This window comes from Cariama cristata, unplaced genomic scaffold, assembly GCF_000690535.1.
Source record: "Cariama cristata isolate BGI_N322 unplaced genomic scaffold, ASM69053v1 scaffold7859, whole genome shotgun sequence".
NCBI classification, from domain to species: Eukaryota; Metazoa; Chordata; class Aves; order Cariamiformes; family Cariamidae; genus Cariama; species Cariama cristata.
In genome coordinates, this window is record NW_009636281.1 from 20,011 (window position 1) to 28,251 (window position 8,241).

The following is an 8,241-nucleotide window of genomic DNA, read 5'->3' on the forward strand; positions in this document are numbered from 1 at the left end:
GTCCTTCAGGGATACAGAGGGCTTTTGATGGTGGAAGTAATGTGCTTTGTTTGTTCAACATAAGTACTTATGCTATGAGTCACTACCTGCGGGGCACCACGCACAGGTCTGCCAGAGCCCACGAACGGAAAAAGGTAGTGAGAAGAGGCAGTGTTCTTCTGGATGACACTCAAGCAAACAGAATGAGACTCAGTGTATTCGGGAAAGCATAGTACTGAATATGTACAAAATACTATTTAAAACACAAAGTCCACTGACTTAACCATAAACTCATTGAAGGAAGGGCTGGGAGGAGCCTTGAGAAGCCATCTACTCCACGTCTCCTCTTCAAGATAGGGCCAACTCTACCTAAAATATTTTTCATAGACACTTGTCTAATCTGCTTACAAAAATCTTTCAAGAACAAACCGTTCACTAATGCAGTCTATTCCAATGCTTAAAGAACACCACCCCATCACCCAAACACCTAAGCTAAACAGACTCTTGATAGGACAAGACATAATGGTCTTAAATTTCAGTCACAGAGGACATAAAACCTAATTTATTACATTCTCCCCTGTATGTCCATTTTTTTTAAGCAATCTGTATTTTACAGAAGATTCAGATGAAGTTTCACGGGGATCTTTGCCCAGTATTTCTTAAACTTTTTTCTCCTTCCTACATCCCTAAAAATAAAACACCCAAAACCCCAACAGAAAAAAGAAAAAAAAAAAAAAAAAAAGAGAGCCAAAAGCAGATCACTTCCTCTCATGAAAATCTTTCTTTTGTTAGCTATTTAGCATGCATGAGGCTTAAACCACTTGCAGCATGCAGACCATAGTATTCAGTCGGCTGTCACCTGAGTAACATAGCAAGCATCAAAGGACAAATTCACTAAAAATTTTTTAACTAGGGTACATGCCTTTTACATTAGCGTGTGATAAGACAGTAGAACTGTAGTACGGTGCAGTGAAGGACCTAACCAGAAACAGAATTATGTCAGCAGTTACAGAGCAACTGTGTTATTTAGACTCATTAAGCAAACCGAAACAGTGATGCAAGTAAGAAATTAAAAGGATGATCTTAATTTCAACATCTAGTTGTTTATGTAGTACAGTTTTATATTGTGAATATTTTGTCATTACATACCGATACAGTTCAGTGGACAGTTTCCATGTTAGAGAAAAAGGGCATGAAAGATAATGAACAGTACCATAATCCTGTAATGTCAATTTAAACTGAAATGTAATCTTTTCCTCTTTTCTCAGTTTCTATGTTTCCTGCTCTACCTTCTCAAGTGTTTGGCCATCAGAGTCAGAGAGCGTTCTCTGTATCTTAGAATTAAAGTGCTCATTAGACATGTATTCCAATAATGGAAACGTCTAACGAGAGACATGACAAATCGATGAAGCCCTCGTATGTGTAGAGGAGGGATTTCTCCTGTGATACTCCCCACGGTGTAAGAAATTCAGAAGTGAATTTGAAAGACAATAATGGAAATTCGGTGCAAGTCCTCTATCGAATTGGCCACAGGGTGTCACTGTTACCCTTGGCAAGTAGAGGAAGGCGCTCAGTACACCCGTGTGATCCATAAGTGCAATACCACCCAGACGGTTCTGGAAGTCTTGAACAATAGTACGCGTTTTGAAAAAAGAAAAAAAAACAAACAAACAAAGCCAAACCCACCCCCAAGATTCTAAAAACATCACTCTAAAATCTCAATAAAGGCAGATGTTTACTTCAGCAAAATTCTGAGGGTGAGTGTAATGGTCCTTTAGACAACGTGCGAGGAACGATGAGTGAGGAGCAAAGCTCTCTGCTACCTTTTCTGTCAGGAGAACTTTGGTCAACACAAAGCATAAAAAACCCAAACTCCCAAATCCAGAAAAAATTCAGAGGCAGTTCTTCTAAAGCATAACATCTTAAACCAAGCAAAGATCCAAGAGCAACATGCATTTCACATGGATTGTCCCAGGAGCTGCTGCAGACATGCAGAAGAGGTTCCTCTCCCAGGACTACCTCCTCCAGGACTGACTTTGGCTGAAAGACCACAGGATAATCTGGACAGTTACTATCAGATGCAGCTCTGGGCCTAGCATAAAAAGCTGTTCTCAATCCATGCAAGGATTATGTCTATAAATAATACAATGGAATAGCCTCAAACATTGCACAATACGTGGTAGAGCCATAACTTTTGCTGGCATAGATCAGCGAAAAAATGTTTCGAGCTCAGCGGAGCATCAGTGATGTATATCAAACCAGGATCTAGTTTAAGAAGAAAACTGAAGTAGTAATTGTCATAATACAAAAAGCCTGAACTGTATGAGAGGATGAATAGGAATTTCTGGTGAGAGAGGAGAAAAGAGATTTGCTTCTTGTAGAGTGACAGGAATGAAAACAACACATACCATGCACTGCTGCACATACTCCAAACAGTTACTCCCATTAAACCTGACTTCAGTTTCTGCTGAGAGTCATTTCCAAATGCCATTGCAGTAAACAGGCTTCCATTAATGCAACTGAAGTTGAAGCAGACTATAAATGAAGACAGAGTTTACTGACTTCGCTGTCTCATTCTTGTGCTACCATTTCCTGATGATATCATGACTGCAAGGTAGGCATCCACTTTGCTAGGTGCCCTTTTTGCTGTCTCCATTAAGAGTAACTTAAAGGGTTCAATAATTACATATTAGAATATATATATGTCTGCATATATAACACTGAATTTCCATGGCATGCCATGCTCTTTTCTTCTTCACTAGCTTTGAGAATTGTAGTTTCAGTACACTGTAAGCATCTTATCTTATATAAACCATGAAATTCTAGGAGAGTACAACAACTCCAAGTAGAGCTTTTAAAATGCAAATGAAAACAATGGAAGTTAAAACTTATTTTATGCTACTGCCATGCTTTGAAAAGGTAACTGTTAACCTGTTTACTACTATACATAATAAATCTTATTTACTTTACAAAGATATTATGGGGATTGATCACTTTGTATCTTACATAAGTTTGAATATGTGAAGTGCTGTGACCCAATTCCACATATGCTTTCCTTTGTGAGATTAATCTCCCTAAAATGAATGTGGCAGCTCACAGCGTATAGTAAACTGCTTGCTTACCTCTTTGCATGTATAATGTTTTATGTTGCAAAACAAAAGGGATTGCTGGTCTCTGGTACGGTCTCCTGGTATCTTGCCACATTAATAGCAAAATCTCAGCCATTACTTAACATTTTGGGTTTCCATTTATCATGGACTAATGAGACAAAAAATGAATAGTGTAATATTGTCACTGTTTATTTGCAGTTATGTATCTCCATTATCCACAATGAGGGGAGAGTAGGAAAATCCAAACAATACTGACACCACGAGACAGAGCATGGTGGTGGGATATTGGATCTCCTGGATTGATTTGGGGCTAGTTTGGGCCCATTATCTATAGCTTTGTGCCCTTTACTTCAGTAAACTACCTAGTGGTAAATTGATTATTTACATTCATTAGGTTGCCCTGGCTGTAGTAACTCCTATACCATGTTAAACTCAAAAAATAACGAGGAAAAAGTGAGGAAGGAATTGAGTATTATTCTGTCCCTGAGGCCCTGCTGCCACCTGATGTCACTGCTCATGTCAGGTGAAGGCAGGCTGTCAGGCCGCACGTCTGCAAGAACTGACCGCTCTGGAAAGCATTTCAGCAGGTGGGAAGCACTTAGGGAAGCCATACAAATTATGTCAGTAAGTCAAAAGATCATGTCTTTTGGATGGCAGTTGTTACGACAAATCCACTAACCAAGGCAAAAGCAGACATGCAGTTATGCGTGAGTCTCCTTGTGCTCTGCTGGGGACAGGCTGGGACCGCCCGGCCCCTGTGCACACACAGAGGGGCAGGAACCCTGGGGGGAAACGCTGCATCAGGGGAAAAAGCCCTCCTCCATCTCCACTACCACAGCTGGGTTCCCAATAAAGCATAATAAAGTAGGAGAAACTCCATAAATAAGAAGATGGTTGTCTGACACACAAGATCCAAGCCCAAGCAGAGACCAAAGAACCTCATACATTTCATGATGACTGTGAAGCTCTTCCTGCTTGTCACTGGCCCCGAGAAGAGTCCTCGTCAAGCTGAGAGGGGAACAACTGAGGGTTCAAGGCAAGATTTAAACTACAGGGATAGGAATAGAATCATCTATACTACAGCACAGTAATCATCTGTGTGCACATCTGGCAAAGGCAATGGAATATTACGGTATTAAAAACAGAAGAGCAAGACTTTCACTAAGATGACATTTTAATCATAATTCAGAAGTTTAAGAAAGAGAAATAAATAAAATGCACAGCTATGCTCATCTGAGAGCCTTTCGCTTCACGAGCAGTCAGAGAAACAAGGAATAGCCTGCTGGAACAGCTCTCAGGGTCTTCTCAGCCCAAGGCCATGCTGCATGATTAACTGCAAATCATAAACAAGCTCAATTGCTATTTATACTCTTGCTCACAGAAGCATGTAGTGGTTAATACTGAAATGTCTACACATATTTATATGTGGCATCTAAAATACATCTTATATTTTGTACCTAAACAAATTTGCAGCCTCATGCATAAGCCTGGTTTTCACATGAGTATAAGACATATTTTAAATGCTTGGCCCACGTGGGATGCGTCAGACACATTTTTGTGATTGTGGTTTCAATGATACTATTAGCCAACACCCTATAGTCCCAGAACATTTTGTACTCATGCTAAGGCTTCTTGTGACAATCTACTATCAGCCAAATCGCTATCCTTGTGTGAGGTACACCCGCCCCCCTGCCCCCCCAAAAGTACATTGAGAGGCATTAATGGAATTAGTGCAAGAGAGAAAAAGACAAAGCATAAACAACCATAAATAACGCAATAGTGTAGTTCTTGCAAACTGTGACCAATTTGAGCTAGTTTGGTACAGACAGAAAACAAAACCATTGCAAGATAGTGTTGCAGACAAGTAATGGCCTTTCTTTCTGTGCTGACTTTTTTCCTTCACTCAAGGCAATTAAATTAATATATTAATGGAGTCTGGTTATCTATCGTCTTTAATTCACCCACTACTGAACCTGATGGTTTCAAATTCCCAGAAGCTGAAGGACCCTTTGAAAGCAGATGTTCTTGGTGCACATTACTTATGTCTAAGTACACCACTGCCATTTTGTTGTATAATAAAATAATTATGAGTTTTACAATATCCTTGTTAGATAGGGATTATAACAATTCAAGTTAAATTAATGGTGTGCCATTTGCTCTAAGTCATCTCTCAAGATTACACAGCAAAGCTATGACATAGCAAGTAGTAACAGTCATTACTAGCTCCCACTTACCAGTGTTAACTTTCCATTATACCATGGCAGTAAATAAATGCTATTTATACAAAGCTTGCAGCTTGAGTGTTTTATAAATGAGTACGTGGGAAGCGTTTGTGAAATATCAACTGATAGTTAATATTTAAATTGCTGCTCGTTTACACTTTAGGCAAGTTTCATTGCAGCTATTTGCAAAGAATTTCAAAGCTCAGAATCAGTCATTCACTTCGTGATTTTTTATAAATATCGCTATGTTAAAAAAAAAAAAAAAAAGAAAAACTTATGACAAGAAAATCTTCTGGCTCCCAGGGCAAAGAATTGTTTTAAAAGACAGTAATTGCTTTTTTTAACCTATCAAAAGAACAAGTTCTGTGGTCTGTCTTACAAAAAAAGTATTCAAGAAGGGAAACGCTTCTGTCCCGGATACCTAAATGTTACAGAAGTCCCTCAGAAAAGTCAGGAAAATGATTCTACATAGGATAATCTGCAGTTTGAAATAACATAAAACATACTACTGCCTTGAAATGGCATCATTTACTTTAACTAGTGATGTTTTATGTCATACATATAAACATGCCTTGTAAGTAACACTCAATTTCACCAATAATACAATCATCAATTTAAACAATCATACTAATTTTTCCTAAGGAATTTTAAATTCTTTTGTATAAGATGACAGATAGGACATGGATGCCTTTAGCACACATGGAAAGAGAGAAACACATTTAAGCCCTGCATGTATTCCCAGTATTTCTTCACCACTTTGCCTTGAGTGGCTCTCTACCCACATATTGCACTTCACAGCCCACTCCAAGTTCTGCACATGTACCTGCTGGGCACCTGAATGGAACTGGGGGCCTTGCAGGTTAGTACTGCAGCTTTGTCTAAATCTGGGTTCCTTTTCTTAGCTCCTGGTCATTAAAGCAATGGATTTGCAGTTAAATTACACAGCTCAAGGTAACATTGCAAAGATGCAGTTAAGCTTTGCAGGCCTAAGAAAGTGGAGAGTCAGAGGTAGAGCTCTGCTGAATATTTTACCATACTTCATTTTAATCCTATTTTGTTTGAATTTAATGGAATTTTCCTAAGGGAAGACTGTCTAGAATCATATGGCTCTAGCATGATGTTCAAAGAGAAAACTTCAAAACTTACCTGGCTGTCATCTTCTTCCAACTTGCTTTGGGTCTCATCCTCATCAGTTTGACAATGATATTCTTGTTTTCTTCATTGTCTATGCAGTCCCTGTTGAAGAAACTGGATGCATTGAAAATATCTCAATAATCTTCACTAGATCATGAATTACAGAAGTACATTTCTTAAATGATTAACCTGAATGCGTGCTAGCACCAACAATAAGGTGCTCTATGAACCCCCGGACTTCATTAAAAAGAAAAGAAAAAAAAAAACAAAACCCAAAACAGACCACAAACCCAGCAGTTCTATAATAACTCACTTTCTTAACAAAGCAAATGTCATATTAAAATTCCATCCAAAATTCAGTTAACGCCTCTGCTATAGGTAAGCCATATTGGCTAAGCAGATACCAGTTCAATTCAAAAAAGGAAAAAAAATTATATAGAGAGAAAGAGAGCAAGCTACCACCCTAATAAAGTCAACATTCTCAAAAGACCACCTCTATCTCTCCTGTTCCTGTCCTTAATCCTAAAACCCAGTCAGTCTTCCTCAGGTGGGAACCCTATCAGCATCCTGCTCTTTATCACTTGGGTACGTCCATATTCACAGAACAACTCTATTTCCTCCTCCTCAAAGGAAACCTGCCACTTCCTCCTAAAAACTGGAAAAATGATACAATGAAACTGGAATTTGGGGCTGAATCTGGCAATGTAACACATGAATCAAACTACTACACGGGGATAAAAAAGCAGCAGAAAAACTAAAGCAGCTCAGAACCCATTAGAGAAACAGAATGATTTACTGGAGCGACTCAACTTCAAACCAGATCAACAGTGAGGAAAAACGTGACTGCCAAACTGCTGTTCAGTGAACTATCAGGATCACACTGACAAGTTAGTGACCAGTCCTCCGTCACAAAATACCCTAAAGCAATCAGCAGGATGTTACCACCTGTGCTTGGCTTAACGAAGACATGTTCAGCTGATCTCCATTCTGCAAGAGAAATTTGGGGAAATTGTGTTCTTGTAACACATTTAATTGGGGACTTCTGGGCTTTGACATTCACGACTTTCAAAATCAACACTTTAAATGAGTTTGTTACACAATATTTAAACTTTAAATACTAAAATTAAAACAAATGATAGGGTAAAATTTTCAAAAACATTCTGGTGATTTATTATTTATTTTTATTCCTAAGAATAAAATGCAGCTGCCTGCTTAGAAAACCCACTCTTAGGCATATAAACTCATTGTGTTCCCATAAGACTTCAGCTCCCAGGTGATCAGAATCTCTTTAAAAAGTATGACATAGGCTTTAAATCACTGCAGTGCTTTTGAAAACTGTACTATTTTTAACATATTGTATCTTCTGATCATCATCATGTGAAAATATTGAAATGTTTGGGTTACAAAAATCAGTACCACAGACAATGCATCAGCAAACTAATAAATTAAATTATTACTTAAAATATTCAAGCCATCTCAGCTACTTACAAGCTATCCTTGCAGTCTGGCATTAGCAATGTCATTGTTGCCTCTGACCTGACACATTGCATTATCTTCATGATTAAGCCGGAATCCAGAATAACAATTTTGACCGTGCTAAAAAGATTGCCTTGAATTACAGCCATTAAAGAGACCCAGGGCATTTTTATTTAGCTATCCCAGAGGATATATTAGGAGCAACAGCTTCAACTAAAAATAAAGATTCACTTCTGTAAATTAGCAAAAGCAGGAACACTGTTTTAGTTAGGTAAACATTCTATGTATAGAGTAAAAATAGACAACTCTCTGAAAGTTTA